The following is a 13015-nucleotide window of genomic DNA, read 5'->3' as shown; positions in this document are numbered from 1 at the left end:
CTGGAGTGCAGCAAGCAGCGATTTGGGCTCTTCTGAGAATGACCACGGGGCATCCCCAGTGAAACCAGGGGACTCCTCAAGGACGACTGCCTTCGGCACCTGGAAGCTAGATGTTTACGTCCAGCCTGAAAGGAAACGATGGACGGCTTTCCCGGGACAATGCCGGACGTTCGGGCCCACCCCGAGTCACCAAGTACCAAACTTTGCACAGTGTGGGGAACGCTCTCCTGCACGTATGGCACTCCCCACCTGAAAACCTTTCTTACCAGAAGGGGGCCCTCGTTCCCTTGTACTAGATAGCTAGACAGAATGTTCACATAAACATGCTGTGTCATCAAGCTTGAAAGTGGGACACTGATGGCAAAGTACGCCTTCTGCCCGTTTGCGAACGACTCGTTTCTGCCTTCCAAGCTGCCTGAACAGCGCTAGCGGCCCGACGTCTCTCCACTGCAGGGTAGTCGCTGTGGGCCAACAAGGCTGCGTTCTCTCAAAGCCCATCCTGTGCTGGCAAATGCCTTTCTAGGGACTCATACCACTGCACTGCAGAGTCAGCTCCGGCCAAATGAAAGGTGACCAGAGGCCCCAAGGTAAGGGCTAGTGTTTCACGTCAGCAGAGTTGGGGGTGCAGGGGTGCCATGAATCCATGCGCCACGCTGGATGGCCTGAACTCTCCGATGCCTCCGGGGACACATAGGAGAGGCGGCCGTGCACCACTTTCGCATGGTGACTGCTCTGTTCCAGAGGAGCGGCCAGGGGCTTCTGAGGAACCTCAGGGGGAAAGAGGCCCATGGGAGCCACTCTTCTCATTCCTAGCAAGGGCCACGTGTTGCCTGCTAGGGGACGAGGTAGAGTGTCCCAGTCATAACAGAGACGCGTGGGAGCAGCGCCGGGCAGCCTCCCTGCAAGTCGATCGGCCTCAGTGACTGAAACGGACCTGTGCTTCAGAAACACACCGTGCTAACGACTCAGTCCAGGGAAACACTCAGGACGGCACTCTCGCAGAAGCGCGAGCTAGGCTGTGAGTGCAGCCTGAAGAAAGGTACATTTTGCACACTTAACACGGCTAGGTATGGGACAGAGCCTTGGTCACTGAGGCCCACCTCAGGTACTGCACTTCGTATGCAGTTGATGCAGTGCAGGGGACCCTGTGTCCAAAAGTTTCTCCGAGGAAAGGCACTGTTCTCCCGATGTTTCCTTGAGGTAGTCAGAAACTACTGAGGATAACTGACTGTATGAGCTCACGGTTGAAACAGGGCGACGCTGCCCAAACGTAATTTTCCCCCCTGGTGGATGAGATGCGGGTCGAAAGGTGCCTGAGACACACTCCTCGGGCCCGTCTTTCTTTGCTCCAGCAGGCCTCAGAAAAGAAGTGTGAGTTTACTCTTATGAGGCTCGCTGGTCTCAGTTCTTTGCTGGGAGCGTCTCCAAGAGCACTCCGGAGATTGCCAGCGACAGAAATGTGTTCCCTGGCCTCGAGTAAAAGTCCAGCGTTTTCCAGTAGTAAAGTGAAGAATGCCGCCCTAGTGAGGAAGCAGGCGTTAAAGGAGAGCGTCAACTCTGTAAGGTATCGCAGGTCTCATTGTGCACTCACGTTCGTTGTAACTTTGGTGAGAGGGCACTGTGTGCCGTCCAGCTCTTGTGTGGCGTTTGAGCCCCAGGTAGTGAATGTGTCCGTTTGCTTTAACTGCACGGATGTGCCAGCAGTAAAGGCAAAGTGCTGCCCTCTTCACTCGACACCTCCCTTTTGCTCAGCATGCAAACGGGCTCAGGAACGCAGTTCTGAGCAGCCTTACATTCCATGCTGGAGTGCCCCTAGGAGCGATTTGGGCTCTTCTGAGAATCACCACGGTGCGTCCCCTTTGAAACCAGGGGACTCCTCAAGGACGACTCCCTTCGGCACCTGGAAGCTAGATGTTTACGTCCAGCCTGAAAGAAAACGATGGACGGCTTTCCCCGGGACAATGCCGGACGTTCGGGCCCACCCCGAGTCACCAAGTACCAAACTTTGCACAGTGTGGGGAACGCTCTCCTGCACGTATGGCACTCCCCACCTGAAAACCTTTCTTACCAGAAGGGGGCCCTCGTTCCCTTGTACTAGATAGCTAGACAGAATGTTCACATAAACATGCTGTGTCATCAAGCTTGAAAGTGGGACACTGATGGCAAAGTACGCCTTCTGCCCGTTTGCGAGCGACTCGTTTCTGCCTTCCAAGCTGCCTGAACAGCGCTAGCGGCCCTACGTCTCTCCACTGCACGGTGGTCGCTGTGGGCCAACAAGGCTGCGTTCTCTCAAAGCCCATCCTGTGCTGGCAAATGCCTTTCTAGGGACTCATACCACTGCACTGCAGAGTCAGCTCCGGCCAAATGAAAGGTGACCTGAGGCCCCAAGGTAAGGGCTAGTGTTTCACGTCAGCAGAGTTGGGGGTGCAGGGGTGCCATGAATCCATGCGCCACGCTGGATGGCCTGAACTGTCCGATGCCTCCGGGGACACATAGGAGAGGCGGCCGTGCACCACTTTCGCATGGTGACTGCTCTGTGCCGGAGGAGCGGCCAGGGGCTTCTGAGGAGCCTCATGGGGAAAGAGGCCCATGAGAGCCACTCTTCACATTCCTAGCAAGTGCCACGTGTTGCTTGCTGGCGGCCGAGGTAGAGTGTCCCAGTCATAACAGAGACGCATGGGAGCAGCGCCGGGCAGCCTCCCTGCAAGTCGATCGGCCTCAGTGACTGAAACGGACCTGTGCTTCAGAAACACACCGTGCTAACGACTCAGTCCAGGGAAACACTCAGGACGGCACTCTCGCAGAAGCGCGAGCTAGGCTGTGAGTGCAGCCTGAAGAAAGGTACATGTTTCACACTTAACACGGCTAGGTATGAGACAGAGCCTTGGTCACTGACGCCCACCTCAGGTACTGCACTTCGTATGCAGTTGATGCAGTGCAGGGGACCCTGTGTCCAATAGTTTCTCCGAGGAAAGGCACTGTTCTGCCGATGTTTCCTTGAGGTAGTCAGAAACTACTGAGGATAACTGACTGTATGAGCTCACGTTTGAAACAGGGCGACGCTGCCCAAACGTAATTTTCCCCGCGGGTGGATGAGATGCGGGTCGAAGGGTGCCTGAGACACACTCCTCGGGCCCGTCTTTCCTTTGCTCCAGCGGGCCTCAGAAAAGAAGTGTGAGTTTACTCGTATGAGGCTCGCTGGTCTCAGTTCTTTGCTGGGAGCGTCTCCAAGAGCACTCCGGAGATTGCCAGCGACAGAAATGTGACCCCTGGCCTCGAGTAAAAGTCCAGCGTTTTCCAGTAGTAAAGTGAAGAATGCCGCCCTAGTGAGGAAGCAGGCGTTAAAGGAGAGCGTCAACTCTGTAAGGTATCGCAGGTCTCATTGTGCACTCACGTTCGTTGTAACTTTGGTGAGAGGGCACTGTGTGCCGTCCAGCTCTTGTGTGGCGTTTGAGCCCCAGGTAGTGAATGTGTCCGTTTGCTTTAACTGCACGGATGTGCCAGCAGTAAAGGCAAAGTGCTGCCCTCTTCACTCGACACCTCCCTGTTGCTCAGCATGCAAACGGGCTCAGGAACGGAGTTCTGAGCAGCCCTACATTCCATGCTGGAGTGCCCCTAGGAGCGATTTGGGCTCTTCTGAGAATCACCACGGTGCGTCCCCTTTGAAACCAGGGGACTCCTCAAGGACGACTCCCTTCGGCACCTGGAAGCTAGATGTTTACGTCCAGCCTGAAAGAAAACGATGGACGGCTTTCCCCGGGACAATGCCGGACGTTCGGGACCACCCCGAGTCACCAAGTACCAAACTTTGCACAGTGTGGGGAACGCTCTCCTGCACGTATGGCACTCCCCACCTGAAAACCTTTCTTACCAGAAGGGGGCCCTCGTTCCCTTGTACTAGATAGCAAGACAGAATGTTCACATAAACATGCTGTGTCATCAAGCTTGAAAGTGGGACACTGATGGCGAAGTACGCCTTCTGCACGTTTGCGAGCGACTCGTTTCTGCCTTCCAAGCTGCCTGAACAGCGCTAGCGGCCCGACGTCTCTCCACTGCAGGGTAATCGCTGTGGGCCAACAAGGCTGCGTTCTCTCAAAGCCCATCCTGTGCTGGCAAATGCCTTTCTAGGGACTCATACCACTGCACTGCAGAGTCAGCTCCGGCCAAATGAAAGGTGACCTGAGGCCCCAAGGTAAGGGCTAGTGTTTCACGTCAGCAGAGTTGGGGGTGCAGGGGTGCCATGAATCCATGCGCCACGCTGGATGGCCTGAACTCTCCGATGCCTCCGGGGACACATAGGAGAGGCGGCCGTGCACCACTTTCGCATGGTGACTGCTCTGTGCCGGAGGAGCGGCCAGGGGCTTCTGAGGAGCCTCATGGGGAAAGAGGCCCATGGGAGCCACTCTTCACATTCCTAGCAAGTGCCACGTGTTGCTTGCTGGCGGCCGAGGTAGAGTGTCCCAGTCATAACAGAGACGCGTGGGAGCAGCGCCGGGCATCCTCCCTGCAAGTCGATCGGCCTCAGTGACTGAAACGGACCTGTGCTTCAGAAACACACCGTGCTAACGACTCAGTCCAGGGAAACACTCAGGACGGCACTCTCGCAGAAGCGCGAGCTAGGCTGTGAGTGCAGCCTGAAGAAAGGTACATGTTTCACACTTAACACGGCTAGGTATGGGACAGAGCCTTGGTCACTGAGGCCCACCTCAGGTACTGCACTTCGTATGCAGTTGATGCAGTGCAGGGGACCCTGTGTCCAATAGTTTCTCCGAGGAAAGGCACTGTTCTCCCGATGTTTCCTTGAGGTAGTCAGAAACTACTGAGGATAACTGACTGTATGAGCTCACGTTTGAAACAGGGCGACGCTGCCCAAACGTAATTTTCCCCGCGGGTGGATGAGATGCGGGTCGAAGGGTGCCTGAGACACACTCCTCGGGCCCGTCTTTCCTTTGCTCCAGCGGGCCTCAGAAAAGAAGTGTGAGTTTACTCGTATGAGGCTCGCTGGTCTCAGTTCTTTGCTGGGAGCGTCTCCAAGAGCACTCCGGAGATTGCCAGCGACAGAAATGTGACCCCTGGCCTCGAGTAAAAGTCCAGCGTTTTCCAGTAGTAAAGTGAAGAATGTTGCCCTAGTGAGGAAGCAGGCGTTAAAGGAGAGCGTCAACTCTGTAAGGTATCGCAGGTCTCATTGTGCACTCACGTTCGTTGTAACTTTGGTGAGAGGGCACTGTGTGCCGTCCAGCTCTTGTGTGGCGTTTGAGCCCCAGGTAGTGAATGTGTCCGTTTGCTTTAACTGCACGGATGTGCCAGCAGTAAAGGCAAAGTGCTGCCCTCTTCACTCGACACCTCCCTGTTGCTCAGCATGCAAACGGGCTCAGGAACGCAGTTCTGAGCAGCCTTACATTCCATGCTGGAGTGCCCCTAGGAGCGATTTGGGCTCTTCTGAGAATCACCACGGTGCGTCCCCTTTGAAACCAGGGGACTCCTCAAGGACGACTCCCTTCGGCACCTGGAAGCTAGATGTTTACGTCCAGCCTGAAAGAAAACGATGGACGGCTTTCCCCGGGACAATGCCGGACGTTCGGGACCACCCCGAGTCACCAAGCACCAAACTTTGCACAGTGTGGGTTCGAACGCTCTCCTGCACGTATGGCACTCCCCACCTGAAAACCTTTCTTACCAGAAGGGGGCCCTCGTTCCCTTGTACTAGATAGCTAGACAGAATGTTCACATAAACATGCTGTGTCATCAAGCTTGAAAGTGGGACACTGATGGCAAAGTACGCCTTCTGCCCGTTTGCGAGCGACTCGTTTCTGCCTTCCAAGCTGCCTGAACAGCGCTAGCGGCCCGACGTCTCTCCACTTCAGAGTAATCGCTGTGGGCCAACAAGGCTGCGTTCTCTCAAAGCCCATCCTGTGCTGGCAAATGCCTTTCTAGGGACTCATACCACTGCACTGCAGAGTCAGCTCCGGCCAAATGAAAGGTGACCTGAGGCCCCAAGGTAAGGGCTAGTGTTTCACGTCAGCAGAGTTGGGGGTGCAGGGGTGCCATGAATCCATGCGCCACGCTGGATGGCCTGAACTGTCCGATGCATCCGGGGACACATAGGAGAGGCGGCCGTGCACCACTTTCGCATGGTGACTGCTCTGTGCCAGAGGAGCGGCCAGGGGCTTCTGAGGAGCCTCTGGGGGAAAGAGGCCCATGGGAGCCACTCTTCACATTCCTAGCAAGTGCCACGTGTTGCTTGCTGGCGGCCGAGGTAGAGTGTCCCAGTCATAACAGAGAAGCGTGGGAGCAGAGCCGGGCATCCTCCCTGCAAGTCGCTCGGCCTCAGTGACTGAAACGGACCTGTGCTTCAGAAACACACCGTGCTAACGACTCAGTCCAGGGAAACACTCAGGACGGCACTCCCGCAGAAGCGCGAGCTAGGCTGTGAGTGCAGCCTGAAGAAAGGTACATGTTTCACACTTAACACGGCTAGGTATGGGACAGAGCCTTGGTCACTGACGCCCACCTCAGGTACTGCACTTCGTATGCAGTTGATGCAGTGCAGGGGACCCTGTGTCCAATAGTTTCTCCGAGGAAAGGCACTGTTCTCCCGATGTTTCCTTGAGGTAGTCAGAAACTACTGAGGATAACTGACTGTATGAGCTCACGTTTGAAACAGGGCGACGCTGCCCAAACGTAATTTTCCCCCCGGGTGGATGAGGTGCGGGTCGAAGGGTGCCTGAGACACACTCCTCGGGCCCGTCTTTCCTTTGCTCCAGCGGGCCTCAGAAAAGAAGTGTGAGTTTACTCGTATGAGGCTCGCTGGTCTCAGTTCTTTGCTGGGAGCGTCTCCAAGAGCACTCCGGAGATTGCCAGCGACAGAAATGTGACCCCTGGCCTCGAGTAAAAGTCCAGCGTTTTCCAGTAGTAAAGTGAAGAATGTCGCCCTAGTGAGGAAGCAGGCGTTAAAGGAGAGCGTCAACTCTGTAAGGTATCGCAGGTCTCATTGTGCACTCACGTTCGTTGTAACTTTGGTGAGAGGGCACTGTGTGCCGTCCAGCTCTTGTGTGGCGTTTGAGCCCCAGGTAGTGAATGTGTCCGTTTGCTTTAACTGCACGGATGTGCCAGCAGTAAATGCAAAGTGCTGCCCTCTTCCCTCGACACCTCCCTGTTGCTCAGCATGCAAACGGGCTCAGGAACGCAGTTCTGAGCAGCCTTACATTCCATGCTGGAGTGCCCCTAGGAGCGATTTGGGCTCTTCTGAGAATCACCACGGTGCGTCCCCTTTGAAACCAGGGGACTCCTCAAGGACGACTCCCTTCGGCACCTGGAAGCTAGATGTTTACGTCCAGCCTGAAAGAAAACGATGGACGGCTTTCCCCGGGACAATGCCGGACGTTCGGGACCACCCCGAGTCACCAAGCACCAAACTTTGCACAGTGTGGGTTCGAACGCTCTCCTGCACGTATGGCACTCCCCACCTGAAAACCTTTCTTACCAGAAGGGGGCCCTCGTTCCCTTGTACTAGATAGCTAGACAGAATGTTCACATAAACATGCTGTGTCATCAAGCTTGAAAGTGGGACACTGATGGCAAAGTACGCCTTCTGCCCGTTTGCGAGCGACTCGTTTCTGCCTTCCAAGCTGCCTGAACAGCGCTAGCGGCCCGACGTCTCTCCACTGCAGGGTAATCGCTGTGGGCCAACAAGGCTGCGTTCTCTCAAAGCCCATCCTGTGCTGGCAAATGCCTTTCTAGGGACTCATACCACTGCACTGCAGAGTCAGCTCCGGCCAAATGAAAGGTGACCTGAGGCCCCAAGGTAAGGGCTAGTGTTTCACGTCAGCAGAGTTGGGGGTGCAGGGGTGCCATGAATCCATGCGCCACGCTGGATGGCCTGAACTGTCCGATGCCTCCGGGGACACATAGGAGAGGCGGCCGTGCACCACTTTCGCATGGTGACTGCTCTGTGCCAGAGGAGCGGCCAGGGGCTTCTGAGGAGCCTCTGGGGGAAAGAGGCCCATGGGAGCCACTCTTCACATTCCTAGCAAGGGCCACGTGTTGCCTGCTGGCGGCCGAGGTAGAGTGTCCCAGTCATAACAGAGACGCGTGGGAGCAGCGCCGGGCAGCCTCCCTGCAAGTCGCTCGGCCTCAGTGACTGAAACGGACCTGTGCTTCAGAAACACACCGTGCTAACGACTCAGTCCAGGGAAACACTCAGGACGGCACTCTCGCAGAAGCGCGAGCTAGGCTGTGAGTGCAGCCTGAAGAAAGGTACATTTTGCACACTTAACACGGCTAGGTATGGGACAGAGCCTTGGTCACTGAGGCCCACCTCAGGTACTGCACTTCGTATGCAGTTGATGCAGTGCAGGGGACCCTGTGTCCAATAGTTTCTCCGAGGAAAGGCACTGTTCTGCCGATGTTTCCTTGAGGTAGTCAGAAACTACTGAGGATAACTGACTGTATGAACTCACGTTGGAAACAGGGCGACGCTGCCCAAACGTAATTTTCCCCCCGGGTGGATGAGATGCGGGTCGAAAGGTGCCTGAGACACACTCCTCGGGCCCGTCTTTCCTTTGCTCCAGCAGGCCTCAGAAAAGAAGTGTGAGTTTACTCGTATGAGGCTCGCTGGTCTCAGTTCTTTGCTGGGAGCGTCTCCAAGAGCACTCCGGAGATTGCCAGCGACAGAAATGTGACCCCTGGCCTCGAGTAAAAGTCCAGCGTTTTCCAGTAGTAAAGTGAAGAATGTCGCCCTAGTGAGGAAGCAGGCGTTAAAGGAGAGCGTCAACTCTGTAAGGTATCGCAGGTCTCATTGTGCACTCACGTTCGTTGTAACTTTGGTGAGAGGGCACTGTGTGCGGTCCAGCTCTTGTGTGGCGTTTGAGCCCCAGGTAGTGAATGTGTCCGTTTGCTTTAACTGCACGGATGTGCCAGCAGTAAAGGCAAAGTGCTGCCCTCTTCCCTCGACACCTCCCTTTTGCTCAGCATGCAAACGGCCTCAGGAACGCAGTTCTGAGCAGCCTTACATTCCATGCTGGTGTGCCCCAAGGAGCGACTTGGGCTCTTCTGAGAATCACCACGGTGCGTCCCCAGTGAAACCAGGGGACTCCTCAAGGACGACTCCCTTCGGAACCTGGAAGCTAGATATTTACGTCCAGCCTTGAAAGAAAACGATGGACGGCTTTCCCCGGGACAATGCCGGACGTTCGGGCCCACCCCGAGTCACCAAGTACCAAACTTTGCACAGTGTGGGGAACGCTCTCCTGCACGTATGGCACTCCCCACCTGAAAACCTTTCTTACCAGAAGGGGGCCCTTGTTCCCTTGTACTAGATAGCTAGACAGAATGTTCACATAAACATGCTGTGTCATCAAGCTTGAAAGTGGGACACTGATGGCAAAGTACGCCTTCTGCCCGTTTGCGAGCGACTCGTTTCTGCCTTCCAAGCTGCCTGAACAGCGCTAGCGGCCCGACGTCTCTCCACTGCAGGGTGGTCGCTGTGGGCCAACAAGGCTGCGTTCTCTCAAAGCCCATCCTGTGCTGGCAAATGCCTTTCTAGGGACTCATACCACTGCACTGCAGAGTCAGCTCCGGCCAAATGAAAGGTGACCTGAGGCCCCAAGGTAAGGGCTAGTGTTTCACGTCAGCAGAGTTGGGGGTGCAGGGGTGCCATGAATCCATGCGCCACGCTGGATGGCCTGAACTGTCCGATGCCTCCGGGGACACATAGGAGAGGCGGCCGTGCACCACTTTCGCATGGTGACTGCTCTGTGCCGGAGGAGCGGCCAGGGGCTTCTGAGGAGCCTCATGGGGAAAGAGGCCCATGAGAGCCACTCTTCACATTCCTAGCAAGTGCCACGTGTTGCTTGCTGGCGGCCGAGGTAGAGTGTCCCAGTCATAACAGAGACGCATGGGAGCAGCGCCGGGCAGCCTCCCTGCAAGTCGATCGGCCTCAGTGACTGAAACGGACCTGTGCTTCAGAAACACACCGTGCTAACGACTCAGTCCAGGGAAACACTCAGGACGGCACTCTCGCAGAAGCGCGAGCTAGGCTGTGAGTGCAGCCTGAAGAAAGGTACATGTTTCACACTTAACACGGCTAGGTATGGGACAGAGCCTTGGTCACTGACGCCCACCTCAGGTACTGCACTTCGTAGGCAGTTGATGCAGTGCAGGGGACCCTGTGTCCAATAGTTTCTCCGAGGAAAGGCACTGTTCTCCCGATGTTTCCTTGACGTAGTCAGAAACTACTGAGGATAACTGACTGTATGAGCTCACGTTTGAAACAGGGCGACGCTGCCCAAACGTAATTTTCCCCGCGGGTGGATGAGATGCGGGTCGAAGGGTGCCTGAGACACACTCCTCGGGCCCGTCTTTCCTTTGCTCCAGCGGGCCTCAGAAAAGAAGTGTGAGTTTACTCGTATGAGGCTCGCTGGTCTCAGTTCTTTGCTGGGAGCGTCTCCAAGAGCACTCCGGAGATTGCCAGCGACAGAAATGTGACCCCTGGCCTCGAGTAAAAGTCCAGCGTTTTCCAGTAGTAAAGTGAAGAATGCCGCCCTAGTGAGGAAGCAGGCGTTAAAGGAGAGCGTCAACTCTGTAAGGTATCGCAGGTCTCATTGTGCACTCACGTTCGTTGTAACTTTGGTGAGAGGGCACTGTGTGCCGTCCAGCTCTTGTGTGGCGTTTGAGCCCCAGGTAGTGAATGTGTCCGTTTGCTTTAACTGCACGGATGTGCCAGCAGTAAAGGCAAAGTGCTGCCCTCTTCACTCGACACCTCCCTGTTGCTCAGCATGCAAACGGGCTCAGGAACGGAGTTCTGAGCAGCACTACATTCCATGCTGGAGTGCCCCTAGGAGCGATTTGGGCTCTTCTGAGAATCACCACGGTGCGTCCCCTTTGAAACCAGGGGACTCCTCAAGGACGACTCCCTTCGGCACCTGGAAGCTAGATGTTTACGTCCAGCCTGAAAGAAAACGATGGACGGCTTTCCCCGGGACAATGCCGGACGTTCGGTACCACCCCGAGTCACCAAGTACCAAACTTTGCACAGTGTGGGGAACGCTCTCCTGCACGTATGGCACTCCCCACCTGAAAACCTTTCTTACCAGAAGGGGGCCCTCGTTCCCTTGTACTAGATAGCAAGACAGAATGTTCACATAAACATGCTGTGTCATCAAGCTTGAAAGTGGGACACTGATGGCAAAGTACGCCTTCTGCCCGTTTGCGAGCGACTCGTTTCTGCCTTCCAAGCTGCCTGAACAGCGCTAGCGGCCCGACGTCTCTCCACTGCAGGGTAATCGCTGTGGGCCAACAAGGCTGCGTTCTCTCAAAGCCCATCCTGTGCTGGCAAATGCCTTTCTAGGGACTCATATCACTGCACTGCAGAGTCAGCTCCGGCCAAATGAAAGGTGACCTGAGGCCCCAAGGTAAGGGCTAGTGTTTCACATCAGCAGAGTTGGGGGTGCAGGGGTGCCATGAATCCATGCGCCACGCTGGATGGCCTGAACTCTCCGATGCCTCCGGGGACACATAGGAGAGGCGGCCGTGCACCACTTTCGCATGGTGACTGCTCTGTGCCGGAGGAGCGGCCAGGGGCTTCTGAGGAGCCTCATGGGGAAAGAGGCCCATGGAAGCCACTCTTCACATTCCTAGCAAGGGCCACGTGTTGCTTGCTGGCGGCCGATGTAGAGTGTCCCAGTCATAACAGAGACGCATGGGAGCAGCGCCGGGCAGCCTCCCTGCAAGTCGATCGGCCTCAGTGACTGAAACGGACCTGTGCTTCAGAAACACACCGTGCTAACGACTCAGTCCAGGGAAACACTCAGGACGGCACTCTCGCAGAAGCGCGAGCTAGGCTGTGAGTGCAGCCTGAAGAAAGGTACATGTTTCACACTTAACACGGCTAGGTATGGGACAGAGCCTTGGTCACTGACGCCCACCCCAGGTACTGCACTTCGTAGGCAGTTGATGCAGTGCAGGGGACCCTGTGTCCAATAGTTTCTCCGAGGAAAGGCACTGTTCTCCCGATGTTTCCTTGAGGTAGTCAGAAACTACTGAGGATAACTGACTGTATGAGCTCACGTTTGAAACAGGGCGACGCTGCCCAAACGTAATTTTCCCCGCGGGTGGATGAGATGCGGGTCGAAGGGTGCCTGAGACACACTCCTCGGGCCCGTCTTTCCTTTGCTCCAGCGGGCCTCAGAAAAGAAGTGTGAGTTTACTCGTATGAGGCTCGCTGGTCTCAGTTCTTTGCTGGGAGCGTCTCCAAGAGCACTCCGGAGATTGCCAGCGACAGAAATGTGACCCCTGGCCTCGAGTAAAAGTCCAGCGTTTTCCAGTAGTAAAGTGAAGAATGCCGCCCTAGTGAGGAAGCAGGCGTTAAAGGAGAGCGTCAACTCTGTAAGGTATCGCAGGTCTCATTGTGCACTCACGTTCGTTGTAACTTTGGTGAGAGGGCACTGTGTGCCGTCCAGCTCTTGTGTGGCGTTTGAGCCCCAGGTAGTGAATGTGTCCGTTTGCTTTAACTGCACGGATGTGCCAGCAGTAAAGGCAAAGTGCTGCCCTCTTCCCTCGACACCTCCCTTTTGCTCAGCATGCAAACGGCCTCAGGAACGCAGTTCTGAGCAGCCTTACATTCCATGCTGGTGTGCCCCAAGGAGCGATTTGGGCTCTTCTGAGAATCACCACGGTGCGTCCCCAGTGAAACCAGGGGACTCCTCAAGGACGACTCCCTTCGGAACCTGGAAGCTAGATGTTTACGTCCAGCCTGAAAGAAAACGATGGACGGCTTTCCCCGGGACAATGCCGGACGTTCGGGACCACCCCGAGTCACCAAGTATCAAACTTTGCACAGTGTGGGGAACGCTCTCCTGCACGTATGGCACTCCCCACCTGAAAACCTTTCTTACCAGAAGGGGGCCCTCGTTCCCTTGTACTAGATAGCTAGACAGAATGTTCACATAAACATGCTGTGTCATCAAGCTTGAAAGTGGGACACTGATGGCAAAGTACGCCTTCTGCCCGTTTGCGA

The sequence above is a fragment of the Hyperoodon ampullatus genome (assembly GCF_949752795.1).
Source record: "Hyperoodon ampullatus genome assembly, chromosome: 14".
Taxonomy (NCBI): domain Eukaryota; kingdom Metazoa; phylum Chordata; class Mammalia; order Artiodactyla; family Ziphiidae; genus Hyperoodon; species Hyperoodon ampullatus.
This window is presented reverse-complemented; position numbering follows the sequence as displayed.